Source organism: Crassostrea angulata, unplaced genomic scaffold, assembly GCF_025612915.1.
Source record: "Crassostrea angulata isolate pt1a10 unplaced genomic scaffold, ASM2561291v2 HiC_scaffold_320, whole genome shotgun sequence".
Lineage (NCBI taxonomy): Eukaryota > Metazoa > Mollusca > Bivalvia > Ostreida > Ostreidae > Magallana > Magallana angulata.
In genome coordinates, this window is record NW_026441873.1 from 834 (window position 1) to 22,215 (window position 21,382).

Consider the following 21,382-nt stretch of genomic DNA (forward strand, 5'->3'; position numbering starts at 1 on the left):
GTAGTTGCCATAAAAACCCAAGCACACGAGATAAGAGCCTCCGATCTTTTCGGGTCAAATGTTCTTTTACCTTGTTTTAACATATATAAACACAACATTCTAAAATGTTGATGCCACTTGATAAACACAGCACTAATGTCGACACGAAATATATATACACATCGGTTTATTTCATTTTTAATTGCCTTGGTGTACAGTAGAGTTTGATTCTGTTAAACTAGATAGGCTACATGTACTTTCAGTTACCTTAACAGTGATACGCAGCACTGTTAAGGCTAACTTTGAAAATATCAGTGGATTTAAATGCTCATAAACCGATACATCTATCAATACAAAATATTTATGTAAAGTTATTCTCTCATGATATAAATGTGATATAAAATGAAACAGTATAGTAAATGCAACTGTGTATTACATTTAGAGAACTTCAGCCCATAGTGAAAGAGTCTCCGATGTTTTCGAGTCAGATGTTCATTTTGTAAAATGTCGACATCGCTTGATAAACACAGCCTTAATGTCGAAACGAAAGATACCGGTATGTACATCGGTGAATTTCAATTTTAATTCCTTTGGAGTACAGTAGGATCTGATTCTGTTAAACTAAATATGATACATTTACTTTTAAGTTTACCTACCAGTGATAGTTTTAGACAATTGGTTACTTACACTAAAAATTTTTTTCCCCACAGAAGGGAAATTTAATGTTTCGGAGCCCGATGTTCATAATTGTATTTATTTTATATAGATGTATTACAGGAGGGCCATTATCTTTTTAAAAAGAAGTTTATTAACACAATATGTTGACACTGTCTTAATACTTGCGGGTGAAACAAACAATATCATATTCAGGGGAGGGTGTTTCGATGTTTCGGAACCTAATTTTTTTTATTGTTTTTTCCCAAACCATAATTTTTATAATGGTAGCTTTCCAACACTAGTAGGTTCCATGAAAACTTCAGCCCTCAGAGTAAGAGCCTCCTTTGTTTCCGGGTTATACGTTCTTTAACTTTTTTTAAACATATATAAAATTAACAATGTTAAAAGTCGACACCACTTGATAAACCCATCACTAATGTCGACACGAAAGATATATAAAGAAGTTGTATCAATACAATATGTTGACAGTATCAGACCACTTGAGGGTGAAAAAAACAATATATCTCTTGGGTAGGGTGTTTCGATGATTTGAAGCCCGACGTTTTAATTGGTTTTTTCCCTAACTATAATTTTTACAATGGTAGCTGTCCACCACTAGTACGTGTAATGGAAATATCTCCCCACGAGATTAGAGGCTTTCTTGTTTCGGAGTACAATGGTTTCTTACCTTTTTATAACATATATAAAAATAACGATGTAAAAGGTTGACACCTCTTGATAAACACAGCACTAATATCGACACGAAAGGTATATACGTCGGTTTATTCCATTTTTATTTCCCTTGGTGTACAGTATGGTCTGATTCTGTTAAACTTAATATGGTACATGTCCTTTTCGGTTATCTTAACAGTGATAATGTTAGAAAATAGGTTACTAACACTAAAAACTTCAGTCCCCACCGAACGGACATTCAATGTTTTCGAGCCAGATTTTCATAATTGTATTTATGTTATATTTGTGAATTACAGGAGGGTCTATGTCTTCTAAAAAAAGAATTGTATCAGCACAATATGTTGACAGTGTCAGACCACTTGCGGGTGAATCTAATAATTTCAGCTCCGGGGTAGGCTGTTTCGATGTTTTGGAGCCCGATGTTTTTATGGTTTTTTTCTAAAACCGTAAGTTTTACAATAGTATCTGTCCACAACTAATAGGTGCCATAAAAACTTCAGCCTACGGAATAAAATAACACTTTAAAAGGTCGACACCGCTTGATAATTACAGCACTAATGTCAACACGAGAGATGTCGGTGTATTTCATTTTTAATTTCCTTGGTGTACACAAAGGTCTGATTCTGTTAAACTAGATAGGGTACATTTACTTTCAGGTTAGCTTGACAGTCATAATGTTAGACTATAGGTTATAAACACTGAAAATTTTGGTCTTCATAGAACGGACATTCAGTGTTTCCGAGTCCGATTTTTTTAATTCGATTTAGATTAAATAGATGTAATAAAGGAGAGGTTATATCTTTTAAATATCAAATTGCATCAACACAATATATTTACAGTGTCATAACCAACTGCAAGTGAACCTAATAATATCATCTCTAGGGGAGGGTGTTTTGATGTTTCGGAACCCAATGTTTTTATTGTTATTTTCCCTAACTATAATTTCTACACTGGGACCTGTCCACCACTAGTAAGTGGCATGAAAACTTCAGCCCACGAGGTAAGAGCCTTTGTTGTTTCCGAGTACAATGTTCTTTGACCTTTTTTTAACATTATATAAAAATATCACTTTAAAAAGTCGACACCGCTTGATAAACAAAGCACTAATGTCAACAAGAAAGGTAAATAAGATGGTGTTTTTTTCATTTTTAATTCCCTCGGTGTACAGTAGGGTCTGATTCTGTTAAACTTAATATGACACATATACTTTTAGATTAACTTAACTGTGATAGTGTAAGACCAAAGGTTACTTACACTGGGAATTTCAGTCCCACAGACCGGGCATTCAATGTTTTTCGAGCCCGATGTTCATTATTGTTTTATTTGCTAGAGGGCCTAAATCTTTTAAAATTAAGTTGTATCAACACAATATGTTGACACGACCACTTGCAGGTGAACCTAATAATTTTATCTCCTAGGTAGGGTGTTTTGATGTTTTGGGGCCAGATACTTTTATTGGGTTTTTTTCCCAAACAATAAGTCTTACAATGGTAGCTGTTCACAACTAATAGGTGCCATTAAAACTTCAGCCCACGGAGTAAGAGCCTTCGTTGTTTTCGAGTACATTGTTCTTTAACCCTTTTTTAACATATATAAAAATAACATTATAAAAGGTCGACACCGCTTGATAAACACAGCACTAATATCGACACGAGAGATGTATACGTCGGTGTATTTCATTTTTAATTCCCTCGGTGTACAGAAAAGTCTGATTCTGTCGACACTGCTTGATAAACACAGCACTAATGTCGACATGAAAGATATATATGTCGGTGTATTCATTTTTAATTCCCTTGGTGTACAGTATGGTCTGATTCTGTTAAACAAGATACGGAGGGTACATGTACTTTTTGGTGAACTTTACAGTGGAAGTGCTATCTAAATGCTTAGTAACACTGAAAATTTCAGTCCCCATAGAACGGAAATTCAATGTTTTCGAACGCAATATCTATAATTCTCTTTGTGTTAAATGAAAAAAAAATGACAAAAACAAACTCAACCATCTCAAAAATCCATAAAACAAAATACAAATTTATAGGAGAACAACATGGAACTCCAAAAAGAATCAGAGGCCTAGGAGGAGTGAGCATCCTCTGCTGACCGGTCGTACCCGCCGTGTGCTCCTTGAGATAATTTGGCATGTCATAATCGATGTTAATGTCAAAATCGGAAAAATGTCACAATAGGAAAAAAAACGAAACGTTGATTTTTTGGTTTGTTTGGGATGGTCAAAATACAAACCTTGAGCCATTACATTGAAGGTAGCATCAGGTGCTTAGGAGGAGTTAGCATTCTCTGCTGACAGGTCACACCCGCCGTGTGGGCTTTGTCGTAATCTGGACAAAACGGAAAAGTCCGTAGACAATTGGGTGTTAATTATGGTCTAACAATTTGTATGAAAAACTTCAGTAAGAATGCAATCCAGTGGAAGATTTTATTTCCCCACAAGGTCTTTGTATCGACCAAAGAACTTACGAAAAGATGACTTCAAACGAGACTGTTGATTGTCCCGTTTATCAACTTGTTTGTCAGTAGCTTGCCTCGCCTTAGAAACTGTTCATACGTATGCCCTTGTATATCGAATTAACTGAGAGACAAAAACACCATATTCAGTTTATGAAGGTATATTGCTTCATAAGTAAGGAAGGCTGACTATAAAAAAATTGAAGTCAACGCGTTTATCATAAAGTTTTGTTGTTAGGTTACCATCAATGTCCATTTCCAGTAAAATATCCAAATATGAAATAGATGACGCAGACGCTGTGGTATCTTTTATTTCAAGTTCACTGGGATATATTGAGTCGACGTCAGTAAGGAAATAACAATTGTTAATTGATAATACGTCGTAGATATACCTGAATGTTGAATTGAAGGCCACAACGAGTGATTTATTTTTTCACGTACAAGTTTTTTTTAATAAATTCTGCTTCATAAGAATACAAAAAAAGGTCTGGTAACAATGGGGCACATTGGTACCCATGGGAATTCCAACAGATTGTTTGAAGACTTGATTTCCAAAAACTACATACAAGATGTTGCCTATCAGAAACTCAAGCATCTTTTTAGTGTCAACTTCAGAGTACTTGTGTGTGCAATCAGAATGGTTTTTAACAACATATTTTTTTAGATTTCCAATGACAGGTAAGCATTTTCATGACTTCCATTTTTATAAAAGAAACAACAATCTATAATATCAAAAAACCTAGATTTTAATTTCTCATGGGGAATGGTTGTAGAAAGTGTTGAAAAGTCGTACGTTTCAATGCTATTGATTTTGGTAAGAATTGTGTTAAATAGATGTATTACAGGAGGACCTATATCTCTTTTTAAAAAATGTATCAACGCAATATTTGGACCGTGTAAGACCACTTGCAGGTGACCCTAACAATTTCAGCTCCAGAGTAGGGTGTTTCGATGTTTCGGGGCCTGGTGTTTTATTGTCTTTTCCCCTAACCATAAATTTTACAATGACAGCTGTCCACCACTAGAAGGTGCCATGAAAACTTCAGCCCACGGGGTAAGAGCCTGCGATGTTTTTTTCTTTATTTTTTTTGAGTCAAATGTTCATTTACTCTTTTTTATACATACATGAAAACAACACTGTAAAACGTCGAAAACGCTTAATAAACACAGCACTAATGTCGACTCGAAATACGTCGGTTCATTTTATTTTGAATTCCCTTGGTGTACAATAGGGTCTGATTCTGTTAACAGTGATAGTGCAAGCTTTTTGGTTGGTAACACTGAAAATTTCAGAACCCATAGGACGGACATTCAATGTTTCAAAGCCCGATGTGTATAATTCTAATTTTGTTAAATATATGTATCACAGGAGGGTCTATTTCTGTTAAAGGAAGTTGTATTAGCACAATATGTTGACAGTGTCAGACCACTTGCAATTTCAGCTCCGGGGTAGAGAAGTTTCGATGTTTCAGTGTCTGATGTTTTAATTATCTTTTAGTATTATTTATCAATTGAAAAATTACAGTAAGGATTGGATTTTTTAAACTAGAGATTGTATCATTATGTAATTTAATGTGGTAATGTTAACAACCAGTAGACGACCCTGATTATTGCAGGCCTCATGGTAGGGGGTTCCATGATTCCTGTTCTGATGTTTTAAAATTCCATCATCGTATGTAGATAGGTTACAAAAGGGCCTGGATCTTTTGAACTAGACATGTAACCCTAACAATAATTTTACAATGGTAGCTTACCACTACTGGTAGGTAGTATGAGAACTTTAGCCCACGTGGTAAGGGCCTCCAGTGTTTTTTATTTACACTTTTTGACATACTGTAGAAGGTCGACACCGCTTGATAAACACAGCACTTATGTCGACACGAAAGAGTTGGTGTTAACATTTTCAGTTCACTTGGTGTACAGTAGGGTCTGTCTCTTTTAAACTACATGGGGTACATATTCTTTTATCATAAGTTTACACTGATAGTGCTAGACTTTGTTAGTAACACTGAGAATTTTAGTCTCCACAGAACAGACCTTCAATGTTTCCAATCCCGATATTTGTAACTCTTATTACGTTAATTATGTATATTGAAGGAGAGCCTATATATCTTTTAATGTAGAAGATGTACCAACACAATACTTTGACAGTGTCTCGGTGTTTCTGAGCCCCATGTTTCAATTGCTATTTAATATTAGAAATATATTGAGATATTATAGCAAGGACTGTAGATGGTATCTTCGCTGTAATTTTGATATGGTAGTGCTTAACAACTAGTAAATGATCCTGAATACTTTAGGCCTCAGGGTACGGGATTTTAATGTTTCCGATTCCGATGTTTACAAATCCAATTATTTTTGTAGATGAATTACAAAAAGGCCTGGATCTTTTGAACTAGACTTGTAACCCTAACCATCAGGCCTGGATCTTTTGAACTAGACTTGTAACCCTCAACATAAGTTTTACAATGAAAATTGACCACCACTAGTAGGTGCCATGAGAATTGCGTCCACAAAGTAAGGGCCTCCAATGCTTTCGGGTCTGATGCTTTTTACTCTCAATTACATAATTATATAAAAACAACACTGTAAAAGGTCGACACCTCTTGATAAACATATCACTAATATCAACATGAAAGATATACATGTATACGTCGGTCTTTGAATGTTCAATTTACTTAGTGTACAATAAGGTCTGGATCTTTTGACATACAGAGGGCATGTGTTCTTTTATCATAACTTTACACTCATAGTGCTAGACTCAAGGTCAAAAATATTTTGTTTTATCCAGAACAGATACTTATCATTCAGTGCTCGTTTTGTAAAAGTCTATCTCAAAGTTCTTGAAACGATTTTTTGTGACCCTTTCTTTTGATCTTATTTTCCAATATATCTGCCCTTGTTTATGGAACAGACTCTTTTTGGGGGGAATATATAAAAGCCCATTGGAAGCTTTGTGCTATATTTTATCAATATTTTGAAATATGGCCCTCTTTTCAAAAAGTATTGCAACTGAATCAATGTCAGAAGTTGGAGGATGACAGAATGTCTCATATTAAATAGAATATTTGGCTACGGCACATTTTCCAAAATATGAAAGTAGAAATCTATAGAATAAATGCATATTAAACATTTAAATATATATGTATGTATAAAACAACTCGAAATTTCATCAAAAATTTTTTTCATTTTATTTGCACCTTTCCAAACTAACTTTCTTAAACATGTCAAAACACTTGTGAACACATGCATACATGTATAAATTCAATTTAAAAAGCACTTATTTGTAAATCTACCAAATATAAGTAAATAATCTGTAACACAAAAGCTATCTGAAAAATAAAAAAAATAATAAAAAGATAAAGTAGTTAAATTATAAATGACTATTTGCAGAAGCTGTTTAAAGCATCTGAGCAAGGTCCATGAATACTATGCAGGTATGTTAAGGTTTCCCAAATGAGTTCACAACGATGTGTAGAAAATAATTTGTTATTCAAATATGTCATTATTAACTTCGAAGTAACAATCGACTTTCTTTACAATATTTCTAAGACAGTGAATCGTAATAAGTGACTATTCGTGAACATAAATAAATCCGGTTGTTCTCTGTTATCAATAAGCGATTCTAAATTTCAATACAAGTGATACTTAATTTCATATTATCAATATTAAGTATCAAATAATCAGCTTTGTATTAGGTAAGTGACTATTTCTAAAATAGTGAGTTGGAGGCTCCACCTGCTACGTGTACACTAATGAATGGAGGTATTTAATGCATCTACAAATCATGCGATATTAGGATAATTTGCATGAACTTGGGAGAGAACATAAGTATTAGTATGACTCATGCAGGGGGATGTCTGGCCCAATTTTGTGTAATTCGAGCTTAAAAAGTACCTAATTTGAAGGATAGGGCACAATGTTTGGACGAGGAATCACCTATATCATATTACCGGTGTATGAAAATCATTAACGATCTTAAATAAAGTCTTACTGCTTTTAAATAGAAATACTGAGTTTAGTTTTATTAGACAGTTTTGTATATCATATGAAACAAAGTTGTATAATAATCATAAGTAAAGGACAAGAGCGTACAAGGCCTGACAAATCCCCCCGTAACCAGGATTTTGAAATGGCATATGAACATATAAAACAAATCTTTACATTTGAAAGTGTACACCAGGACATGTACATGTATGATATAGAACTGCATTTTCTGACAAATAAATAGTAAACATTAATACATGCACTTGGTATTTATTTCCTTTGGTTTATTTGTTTGCTTTCTAATCATTACAGCATGATCTCTTATCTGTGCTAGCGCTATTTCTATCCGACATTGAGTGTAAAATGAACATTACGCAATAATTGTCATAATACAAATGTTATTAGATATTTTTTACATAATAGCCCAATAAAAAGGCAAAAAATGTTTTACTTAAAAGCAAATGAATTTTATATAAAACGCCGTTTAACTTTTCAAGCACCCTCTCAATCGAGAAGAATGGGGTGCAAGCCTCCGCCTATCCTAGTGAGCTAAGTTGACACATTAGGGTATAGGTGAATAAATTTAACTGCTTGACAATATTTAATACAGTAAAACTTTTTTGGTGAAACCCACGAATTTGGCCCATTATGGGTCTAGACTTCATTTTGAAAAATCAATAATAAAATTCATTAAAAACTTATTCTTTAAATAAAAGTACTTTTATGGTGGAGACTGGACCCATTCATACCTAAATTTTTGCAATTTAGAACAGTGAATGAACCAAGATTTTGGCATAAAACGCTGTGCAGCTTTATTTGGAAATCTATAACTGTCGTGTTTGTAGAACGAAAGCACAATATTGGCTTTCATCCTGAAATTTATACTAAAAACAATGCATACAAACCAAAAATTAATATTCAAACTTCAATTGAAATTCTTTCGTCTCCATTGCTTCAAATGGGGGATATACAACGCCTTGTACGCCCCTGTTCTTTAATACGTATCACATTCTATCGCACCACTTTAAAATACGCATATAATATCGTACCTTATTATATTATACAATTATTTAATGCTTGAGCAGTCAATAGACCAGAATATTTTTCCCGAGGTGCAGGGAACAGCTCAGTATGATCTATTGCCCGAGGCCAACGGCCGAGGGCAATAGATCATACTGAGCTGTTCCCTGCACCAAGGGAAAAAAATTCTGGTCTATTGAGTGTTCAAGCATTAAATAATTGTTTTATTACCTAATTCCTTTTTTACTTTTCGGGGTTTATAATTTGCATATTGCAGATGGTTTTCGTGCCATTATGCAATATACTAAGATCTTTTTTTTCATCTTTTACGTGCACAAAACCTGTTGCATGCATTACAACATCTCAATTTAATATTAGTTTACACAAAGAAGGGGGAGTCTTCAACCCCTTAGATTTTAAATCCATGTAGTCTTTTACCTTATATGAGGCTTTAAAACTGTTGATTATTTGATACTCCATTTTGATATAGCATTGAATTTGGTTTCACCAAGTACTGAAAACAGCGTCTGTGTAAAGAAATATACATTCCCTGAGAACTATCAAAAGGATGTAACATTAACATACCCGCGTTCTGAAATACGTTGCCGGTCCAATAGATCGCAGTCTATTGACCGGCGGTCCAATAGATCGAAGTCTATTGACCGGCGGTCTAATAGATCGCAGTCTATTGACCGGCACTTCAAAATAGACGCAAATATTTAATTTGTAATAAAACAACAAAATCCCTTTGATTAGGTAATAAATTATTTTGTAATACTCATATACTTATATTTGCTAATATGCGTACATAAATGAATATATAGAAAAGCGAAACGTTTAATTCTGTGTGAACATTTTAATGATTTCACAATGATTACCGCACATGCTTATCACATGCTTATCACTTGACAGTTGCATTATTGTAAACATTTAAACACTATTATTTTAATAATTCTCAAGGGTTTGCCTATTTCAAATGTAAATATAAGTTAAAATCAGCATTATTATAATTTCATGTTAAATACTAAAATCTGATTGGTTTAGACGCAGTTGGTAATCCGTTCAATTACCCTGAGCGTTAGCAACACACTTGGCAACGGGTAACCCAACGAATTGCTACATGCGCGTAAATTATGCGCATATACCGATTGCCATAGAATTCACTTCATTTCTATTTAAAAGGAGTAAAATTTTCTTTAAAATTAAGACATTCATTATAATAAAATAAATAGCGCCCATTTGGGAGGGTAACTGTTGACACCCCTCGAAAACCATTGTTTACCCCCGCTTCGCGTCGGTTGAGAATGGTTTTCTCGGGCACTTATTATATAACGTTAAATATAATGTTCACCGGGATATGAACTCAGTTGGTACGTAATCAAGTCTTCCGAGAAGCCCTTTGGGCTTCACAGGATATGATCACGTGACAAACCAGGTCCGATAAAAATTTTCAATTGCTGTTTATTTCTTAAATATTATATTATTTTACAATACTACGTTATATTATTCAAAATTGTATCATATAACATAATACTGTATCATATCATCAAATACAATAATATAGGAATCATTTTATATAACAACAAACTCATCTTTCAAACACGTTTGATTGAGGTACTTAGGACAATTGTTTTAGCATCCTTGATAATGAAGAGATCATTCTCTGTTTCTGAAGCAAGCCGTATGTATCAAATTCAAAGTTATATGATCCATATAAGTTTGTCAGGACAGCTGTTCTCCAGATATCAAACCTACATTCGACTACTCAAAAAATCTACACGTGCTCCATTATAATAACCTCCGGAATCCGGAAAATATGGTTCAGATTTAGCATCCATACATGTTGAGTGCATCAGGATCAAAACCTGCATCATTTATACAAATTTGATAAACACTAAACCAAAAACTAAGATGTGTCCATCAAAGGGCATCTGCTCCAAAAAAAATTAACCAACTCCAAAAACCTTAAATGTATCATCATTCAGCATCTGAAACATATGGCTCATATTAAGCATTTGATCCTGTCAACTGCATATCTATCATCAGACACACCTGTCATGCAAGTATGGTGGAGTTAGGACCAGTAGTAAGTAAGATATAGTCATCAAATGGCACCTGCTCCAAAAACTTTGCTCTGCTCTTAACATTTTTAAAGCCAACATCCAGAATTCAAGTTCCAGATTCAGCATCCAAGTCTTAAAAGTTCATTTGTTTGTCCAGATGCACCATCCATGCAAGTTTGATGAAGGTAAGTTAATTAATAATTTAGATACAAGACCTGCACCACAAACTTTTACCACGTCCAGACGCCAACGGTATAACATAAGCTCCAGTCAACCTCGTGTCAGTGAGCTAAAAAAGTTTTGATTAAATGTCAATTGCCACTTGCCCCAATGGGATTTACATAAATCATTTGCAATGTTATGATATGCATGTGACATGATTAAGTACGATAATTAAAACGTTACTGTAGTGACGTCTATGATCAATACAGTATAATGAAAATTACAGCTTATAGTTTCGTTTAACATCTTTAATCTTCTCATGAAATACAGGACATTTTCATTTCCGCATCTTCAGCCTCTTTGCACACAGATAGCAACAGACTTGATGCCTCGTGCCATCGTGAATGATGCTGCCTGTTTTAGCTCTTCTCAAACACAGGCCATTTGGACCTTTCTACATGGCAAATTGCTGCGGTAGGTAAGCAAAGAATGTCGCAACTTGGTGTTCTAGACAAGTGGTTTACGAGGGCATGGTGCCCTGGCTGTACGGACACACAATTGAGTAAAAGTTGTCCTTAAACTTCTTGGTAGAGTTCATGTCTTGAGTGTGACAACTTCAACATCTTAGCAGAATTCGATGGAGAATGCATCTTCCATTTTCGTTCGTCAGACTGGACGAATCTTCAAGCAGAAGATACAGTGGCGTTGAAGGGGTTTGTTCTTTATACCTCATTCACATTCCAAGTGGAACTGAAATAAAACAAAAATGTTAGATATTCACTTGTTTGTTATATTAGGTTGAATCACTGGCATGGGATACCTCCATATTGTGACATAAAACGCTTAAATTAAGTAAAATATATACATATATATATATTTCGCAGGTTTCTAATTTAAAGAAAGTGACTAATTCCCTGCAAAGGGTTGACCTTCTGTACCGCGTGCATGTTACACCATCACATGTCAGAAACTTACTGGTGTAAAGTTGACAATGTTCAAGCCACCTACTTTTCATGTTATTTTACCTCCCATCTGTAACTTGCAATTTTACTGTGTAAAGTCAACACAACAGTCATAGCCGCAGGTTTTTGCATTTTACTTCTGATTCTCATGTACCTAACATATGGGGCCTACATATTGCATATCAATTTCAACAAGTGACACCCCTCTAACTAATGATAATCATTAAAAATCATTTCATGAATTTTAGCAACACTCATAAGCCTTCAAGTACAGCAACTTTCAATTTTACAAAAATATTGACGGGTACTTTATCCGAAACTGTCCCTTGCTTCCTTTAACTTACACTAACATTCTCTGAAAAGTCATCTTGTCTTAAAATTAAAAAGCTTATCCTGTTCTGAGAAAAGGTACACCACATTTTGCCAATTCCATTGAGGTTTAAGAAAAATATGGCCATTTAAGTGAACCCACCATTTCCACTTTCCTCTATTTAACAGAGATTCATAGGGCTCCCCATAAATAAAGCATCTTTATCTAATCTTTTAGAGGTCAATTGTTGTTCAACCTCCTTAAAAAAGAAACCTTATTTAATACTACAAACATCTACTTGATATTATCATGATAAAAGCATCACATCACTTAAAAATACCATTACATGTATACCCTCCCCCTATCTTTTGATTTTCACAAGAAGCATTAGTTTGAACACTTTTACCTAATTTTCTGAAACTTGTGGCAATTTCCTTGAGTCATTTTCACACATAATAGAAAACAACCATCACTGATATCTAAAATTGATCTTTTGGAAAATGGATGATTTGTAGCATTTTTATTCACTAAAAGACATGCCGCCCTACATCTGATTTCTTGTTTTCATGAAAAAGTAAGCCTAGAATCATATTTAGTGGATATCTTATATATTCTTGTTTCTCCTTTTAACTTTGCTAAAATAGTAAGACCTACAAGTGTGATGTGTGCGTTGAATTAAAATGAAATTCAAACACACCCGGGTACCTGGGGACGGATGAGAATTCCATGAAAAATGTTCAAATTTTTCTACATTTTTGATGCATATATACAATGAAACGGTACAAATATGTTGTTTTTTGTTCATTTCAAGAGTAATTATCATACAGATGTTATTTCAAGGTCAAATGTACATTTACATATCCTACATGTAATGGTAATGGAGTCAACTGGAAAGAGGGGGTGGCTTTTTCTATTCTGTATAAATACATCTAAAATATCATTTATGGATAGGAAGGAGCAAAAACTTGATTTTTTTGACATATTGTATAATTTGATAACTGCATCTGTCTACATGTAAAGTTCAGTTGAAATAAAAATATGCTGTTTTAAAAAAATTCGGTCATATAAGTCAGGTGGCTTAATGTTATTTCATAAAATCAGACAGCGAAATGGCTGCAAATTCATAAATTTAATGATTCAATTGATCAAAACTGTTTTAAAGTATTTATTCTTATCTCATTAATTAACTGAAGCCTATTAATCGCACCAGGGTATGAAATACCTACTCTCTAATCCAATTTACTCTAGTGGTGGTCATTTTACACATTTAAGAGGGAGTTACTCCCCTTGAATATTTTTGCTAATAAATCATGTAATGACATCTACAGCCAAAAAATCATCCATTTTCACAAAATATATCACTTATGGTACAAAATCCACTCAAAATTACACTGAAATGAAAAATCTGAAAATACCATGTTGTCTTGAAGGTGGCACAGGACAGTTTTTTTTTTATACAATTCATTGTAGCCAGGGGATGCGTGTCTTCGGAACTCTGTAACTAGAATTTCCTCAGTTCCCATTCAGGTCAAATACCTTTAATTCACTCTTTATAAGGCCAATCACCAATTTCTGAAGAAAATTACTAGTCAAAACCTGTAAAATTCTCTACATATTGGTTTTTATTAGATTTTAACCCTTTCATATTTTGCTAATTTTTCAGACCTCCCCCAACTAATTCCCTGCAAAGGGTTGACATTCCGTACCGCGTGCATGTTGCACCATCACATGTCAGAAACTTACCGGTGTCATATAATATTTTGAACCCCGCGATATATTGAACCCGGGTTCAAAATATCGCTGCGATATATTGAACCCCCCAATAAAATATTGAACCCGGGTTCAATATTTTATGGCCGCGATATTTTGAACCCCCCTCTATTTTTCATTGGTATTGGAGAGGGGGTTCAAAATATTATGGTTGCGATATATTGAACCCCCTACTTATTTCCAATTCCCATTGGAGAGGGGGTTCAAAATATTATGGCCGCGCTATTTTGAACGATATTTTGATATTTTGAACCCCATACCTATTTCCAATTCCCATTGGAGAGGGGGTTCATAATTTTATGGCTGCGATATATTGAAAACCCTTCTTATCACTGGCTATTGGAGATCTAGGGGTTTCAAAATTTAATGGCTGTGAAATCTAATTATAAATAATAATGCCACCCTTCTTTTATTGCTTTTGACCCCCCCCCCCTCCAAATCTTTTCTTCATGCATATACAGAATTCAAATTTTTTTTTTTTGGGGGGGGGGGGGGGAGGGGGTAGATGGAAGGGGGGGGGGTATAATTGTGCTTTTATTGTCAGTCTGTAATAAAACATATTATGAATGAAAATCATATTGTTTTTGGTGATTCTTTTTGTTACCAAGAAAATAAGGTATCCTTGGAGGTTACTCTAAATGGTAGTCCCCAGGTAGGAGAAAAGGGGGCTAACACCTGTGTACTGTGTATACACACCGGTGGTAGCTAGGTAAACATTAATTGGCTCCCTTCATAGCTGACATCAGCCTGTATAATATCCCTGTTATGTAAAACAATTTGGGAATTGTGAGTTTCTACTGATCAATTCATTTGTGACCGCATCGGACATGGACTTGGAAGAGTACCATGATAAGAAGGGTTTTCAATATATCGCAGCCATAATATTATGAACCCCCTCTCCAATGGGAATTGGAAATAGGTATGGGGTTCAAAATATCGCTGCCATAATATTTTGAACCCCCTCTCCAAAGGGAATTGGAAATAAGTAGGGGGTTCAATATATCGCTGCCATAATATTTTGAACCCCCTCTCCAATACCAATGAAAAATAGAGGGGGGTTCAACATATCGCGGCCATAATATTTTGAACCCCCTCTCCAATGGGAATTGGAAATAAGTAGGGGGTTCAAAATATTGCGGCCATAATATTTTGAACCCCCTCTCCAATACCAATGAAAAATAGAGGGGGGTTCAAAATATCGCGGCCATAATATTTTGAACCCCCTCTCCAATGGGAATTAGAAATAAGTAGGGGGTTCAAAATATTGCGGCCATAATATTTTGAACCCCCTCTCCAATACCAATGAAAAATAGAGGGGGGTTCAAAATATCGGGGCCATAATATTTTGAACCCCCTCTCCAATAGGAATTGGAAAAAGGTTGGGGGTTCAATATATCGCTGCCATAATATTTTGAACCCCCTCTCCAATGGGAATTGAAATAGGTAGGGGGGTTCAAAATATCGCGGCCATAATATTTTGAACCCCCTCTACAAAGGGAATTGGAAATAAGTAGGGGGTTCAATATATCGCAGCCATAATATTTTGAACCCCCTCTCCAGTAGCAATAAAAAATGGAGGGGGGTTCAAAATATCGCGGCCATAATATTTTGAACCCCCTCTCCAAAGGGAATTGGAAATAGGTAGGGGGTTCAATATATCGCAGCCATAATATTTTGAACCCCCTCTCCAAAGGAAATTGGAAACAGTAGGGGGTTCAATATATCACAGCCATAATATTTTGAACCCCCTCTCCAAAAGCAATGAAAATTCGATAGGGTTTCAAAATATCGCGGCCATAATATTTTGAACCCGGGGTTCAATATTTTATGGGGGGGTTCAATATATCGCAGCGATATTTTGAACCCGGGTTCATAATATCGCATAATATATTGAACCCGGGTTCAATATTTCGCGGTATCAAAATATTATATGACACTGGTGTAAAGTTGACAATGTCCAATCCATCTACTTTTCGTGTTATTTTACCTCCCATCTGTAACTTGCAATTTCACTGTGTTAAGTCAACACAACAGTCATAGCCGCGGGTTTTGCATTTTACTTCTGATTCTCATGTACCTAACATATGGGGCCTACATATTGCATATCAATTTCAACAAGAGACACCCCTCTAACTAATGAAAATCATTAAAAATCATTTCATGAATTTTAGCAACTCTCATAAGCCTTCAAGTACAGCAACTTTCAATTTTACAAAAATATTGACGGTTACTTTATCCGAAACTATCCCTTGCTACCTTAGGATGCTTCCACACAAATTTTCCTGACTGGTTAGTTTCTGAGAGGAAGATTTTTAAGGATTTACTCAATATATTCCTATGAAAAAATTCGACCCACCATTGTGGCCCCACCCTATCTTTAAAAGGTCATGATTTTTACAATCTATACTACCTTAGTATGCTTCCACACAAGTTTTAGCTTTCCTGGCGAATTGGTTCTTGAGAAGAAGATTTTTGAAAAGTTCTTAAATTTTTTCAACAATTCCTAATTATCTCCTCTTGAAAAAAAAGGTGGTCCTTAGTTTTCACAACTTTGTATCCCCTTTGCCTAATAATGCTCTGTGCCAAGTTTCGTTGAAATTGGCCCAGTGCTTCTGGAGAAGATGTTGAAAATATGAAAAGTTTACAAACAGACAAGCAACAGACAAAATGTGATCAGAATAGCTCACATGAGCTTTCAGCTCAAGTGAGCTAAAAATCCAGTTATACATTAGTACCTGCACAATTCATGCTTTTCACAGAAAGCAACTCAACAGCTATGCACCAGAACCTCAGGCGATTGAAATTGTCTATATAGAAGCATCATTCCAAATATTAATAAGTACACTGGGTTATTGCTTTAGTCCACTGAAAGGAACTTAACAGGTATATACCTGGTATTAATCTGTACCCTAGGCTATGGATAGCTCTATTGGGTGAAAAATATCAGCTACAAATTAGTATTTTTGGCTACTGATACTGTCACTGAGAGCAACTTAACATCAATATTAGTACCCTAGGTTATTGGTAGTAGTCTCTTGAAAGCAACACAGCAGCTGTACATTAGTATAACTTACCTCTTGATATTCGCTTTCTGGTAAGAACATAACCATTGTACCATAGTAAACTTAGCTTTTCCTATGTTCACCATGACGACCTAGCTTATTGATATGGTCCACTGAGAGAAACATAATAATTGTAAAATAGTGCACTAGGCTATTGATATGATTCACTAAGAACAATATTATTTCAAAATTTTTAAAAATGCTCTCTCTTTTTCTACAGTTTTGAGGTTTCTCCCCTTTGAATAAAGATCGGTCTTTCATTTCTGCAATTTATACTTGCCTTCCCATAAGGATGGTTTGTGCCAATTTTGGTTGAAATTGGCGAAGCGGTTTTACAAAAGAAGTTCAAAATGTTAAAAGTTAAAAGACGGACAGACGGACAATGGACAAAATGTGATCAGAATAGCTCACTTGAGCTTTCAGCTCAGGTGAGCTATAAATCAAAACTGAAGTAATGAAAACAAACCACATTTTCCACAGAGATTCAAAACTGTTACAAATGAGGAAATAGAGAAATTTTTCGACTCCAGGCAAGCAAAATCAACAAAAAGAAATACAGCATGGGGATTTTTCAAGGTAAATGTGTTTGCAGCAATTTGACATTTGTATAAAAATCTTTAAGGGTCAAGATTTGTTGCAGAATTTACACAACCAAACACAAGACCCCCAAACGTTACACAATGTCAGTCTCTAAAACACAACTCACTCCTTTTAGATTGGAACATGGAGATCTATGGTTCTGTACTAATGGTGCAACATTAGACCTGCAAACAGCAAATGTGTCAACTCTTGCCAGTCATCTCTCGTGATTTTATTGTGAAGCAAGCCCCAAAGAAAAAGTTGATGATGATGTTTAGCCTTTGTACCACAAAAATACTTTGATCAATATCAAAGGAGCAATAAATCGCCATCTTGCTGACATTCAGAGAGATGTAAATATAGTCCATGACAAGGAGTTCAGAACAGCCAATGGAATCTTGGATGGTTTCTTTAAAGAGCGAACCTGACTTGATCTGTCAAAACCAACATCACACAAAGATATTATCGAGATACATGATCTGCAGAAGATTTATAAATACCTCCAAGGTGCCACATCATCACCAGTGGTTTTGCGCCATGCTGTATGGTACTTTCTGTCCATCAATTTTATTACCATAGGTTTAGAGTTCCACCATAAGTTTAATCATAACAGCATTGTCTTCTGCACAGATGAAACTTGCCAATATGCTGCATTACAACACAAAACATTACAAAATAATCATCAAGGTGGTGTAGATGCCGATGACAGCCATACAGACAAGATAATGTACGCAACTGATAATGAAAACTGCTGTCATGTTTATCTCTTAAAGTTACTGATGTCAAAAACAGATTCAAATGCTACAAATCTTTTCAACCAATACATATAAGAGAGAGTTCATTCTGATATTTGGTATTCAGCAAAACCCCTGCCAAAGCGCACTTTCAACAAGTCTCTTGGGGAGATTTGCTTTGCTGCTGGTGTGGAGCATAAATACACATCCCACTGTTTACGGGCCACTGCAAACACTTACCTTAATGATCAGGGATTTGAAGCACGACACATCATGCTCATGTCGAACCAAAGGAATGAGAGTTCAATGAGGTCATATAACAGATCGCTCTCCTCTAAGCAAAAAAAAAAAGCATTCTGCGATGGCGTCTGCATCTTCATCCCCTTTTACGATCGTAGCTCTTCCACCGCTGTCGACCAGGTTCTCGAACTTGCCACCACGAACCCATGAAAATCAGGCTCAACTTGAAAACTTACCGTCACCATCTGCACATGAGACCACAACTCTCATATCGTCAAATTCCACAGCCACAACATCGTCCTCCATGCCAGCAACATTGAAAACAGTTAACATGAACATGCAAAACATTAATCCAACAGCTGGGTTTTTCAATAATGCAAACTTCAGGGAGAGCACATTTCGTTTTACTCAGTTGTGCTTACTGTATTGTTACGTGTTTATAATGTTTATTCTTAATGAATAAATCATCTTGTTGGAAAATACTCATGTATTGTTATTGAATTCAAACTTTTGCGATTAAATATAGCATTTCTCAAAAAAAAAAAAATCTTTCTTCATAATATTTTTGAGCACTATATTTCCCATGTCACAACAGCTGATTTTTTGGCTCTTCCATCAATTACCAACACCTGCTAGTAAAGGCGCAAATTTTAAAACTACAACCATTAATAAAATAAAAAATAAAATCAATATAAATATAATTTGTTTGCTCGCATTGGTGTGTCATAGGACCGACAAATCCAAAAAAAAAAAGCATTCAATGCTTATATGCACGATACATAACCATTGTACCTTAGAACAGTAAGCTAATCATATGTTCACCTAAGAACACCATATTATGTTATGCACGACACCCTAGCTAAATGATATGGTCCTCTAAGAGAAACATAATAATTAAACAAAGTTATTGATATGAATCACTAAGAACAATATTATTTCTTTAGTATACAGAAACACTCATATCATCCAATGGGACCAACATGGCATTTCATTATAATATCTGTAGTTCACTAGGATTAATAAACATAGATAACCACAGATTACAAAGCTCACTAAGACGAGGCATCACCCTAATGAGGCATCACTTTTATGAGACCACCTTTATCATATCATATGAAAATCATACTTTATGATCTTGGATATTCCTGGATTCTGTTGGACACAAAATCGTATATCATCTGTTCAAAAAATTGTATGATATTAATCATATGTTCATAAAATTATGTTAATCAATACAATAATATCAAATTAAATATTGCATCCTATCATACTTACAAACAATATCATATACTACAATAAAATACCGTAATAAACAATGATGAGATATGATATTGCAACATATGATATGAAATTGTATTCTGTTATACATCATTGTATTTGATCACATAATACAATATCATATTACATAATACATCATAACAGTGAATCATATAATACTATATTGTATCTTTTAGTAAAATATTGTATTGTATGACACTGTATCATATTTGATACATAATATCATATTATATCATATGAACCAATATAATTCAATACAACATTATATCATATCAAATGATACAATGTCATGTGAAAAAGTAAAAAGTTATATAATACAATATTATATTATACATATTGTATCATGATACAATAATATATATCACAATTAAATATAATACAATTTTATGCGATATAATAATATATCATATAAACCAATATCATATTATACGTCAATATCGTATGAGAGCAACCCAACAACTAAGCACCTATTTACTTGGTATTAATGAGTAGATGATGCAGTTGATACCAAGTATCCAAAGCTATTGGTACGATCTACTAAAAACAACAAAACAATCATACATTCGTACCCGACACAATTCAAACTTTCCACTGAGAGCAACCCAACAACTTAGCACCTATTTACCTGGTATTATTCAGTACACTGACCTATGAATACGGTCTATTGAGTGAAATAAAACAGCTACACATTAGTATTTTTTGTCTATTGATAATGTCACTGAGAGAAACTTAACATCAATAGTGGTACCTAAGGCAATTGGTAGTCTTCTGAGAGCAACACAACATCTATACATTAATATAACTTGTCTATTCATAAACTTCTGGTAAGAACATAACAATTGCACCTTAGTACAGTGGGCTATACATATGTTCACCTAAGAAAACAATATTATGTTATGCCTGTTACCCTAGCTTATTGATAAGGTCTTCTGAGAGAAACTTAATAATTGTAAAATAGTACACTAGGCTTCGGTGTGAATCACTAAGAACAAATTCCTATCATCCAATGAGACCAACATGGCATTTCATAATAACATCTTAGGCAATGATACAGTTCACTAGAATTAACACAACAGTTTTCAATAAGTAATCTAGCCTTTTGATCAAATGTCATTGGAAGAGCTACCAATTGTACAACAGTAACTCAGGCAATTGATACCATCTAATCAGAGCAACACGTAAGTTACACATATGTTACACAATACGATTCACACTGTCCTTTGAGAGCAACATAATAGTAATACATCAGAACCCTAAGCCATCGATATGGTCAACTGAGACCAACACACCATTATTCAAAAGAACAAAACCAATTGGTAGCTATACTAAAAGCAACTGAACAGTTGTACAATCCAGTTTCATAACAGTTCTCAAGGCAAATGATGATGCAGTTGATACCAAGTATCCAATGCTATTGGTACGG

The 21,382-nt window shown here is 34.7% G+C and overlaps 1 long non-coding RNA gene across 1 annotated transcript; it reads left to right on the plus strand.

Annotated features, from left to right (window-relative positions):
• Positions 1-11,698: 11,698 nt before the first annotated feature.
• LOC128170105 (uncharacterized) lies at positions 11,699-19,108 on the plus strand. The gene is made up of 3 exons (XR_008241667.1): positions 11,699-11,737; positions 17,609-17,704; positions 17,844-19,108. It is a non-coding gene; the product is annotated as an uncharacterized LOC128170105 (long non-coding RNA).
• Positions 19,109-21,382: the final 2,274 nt, after the last annotated feature.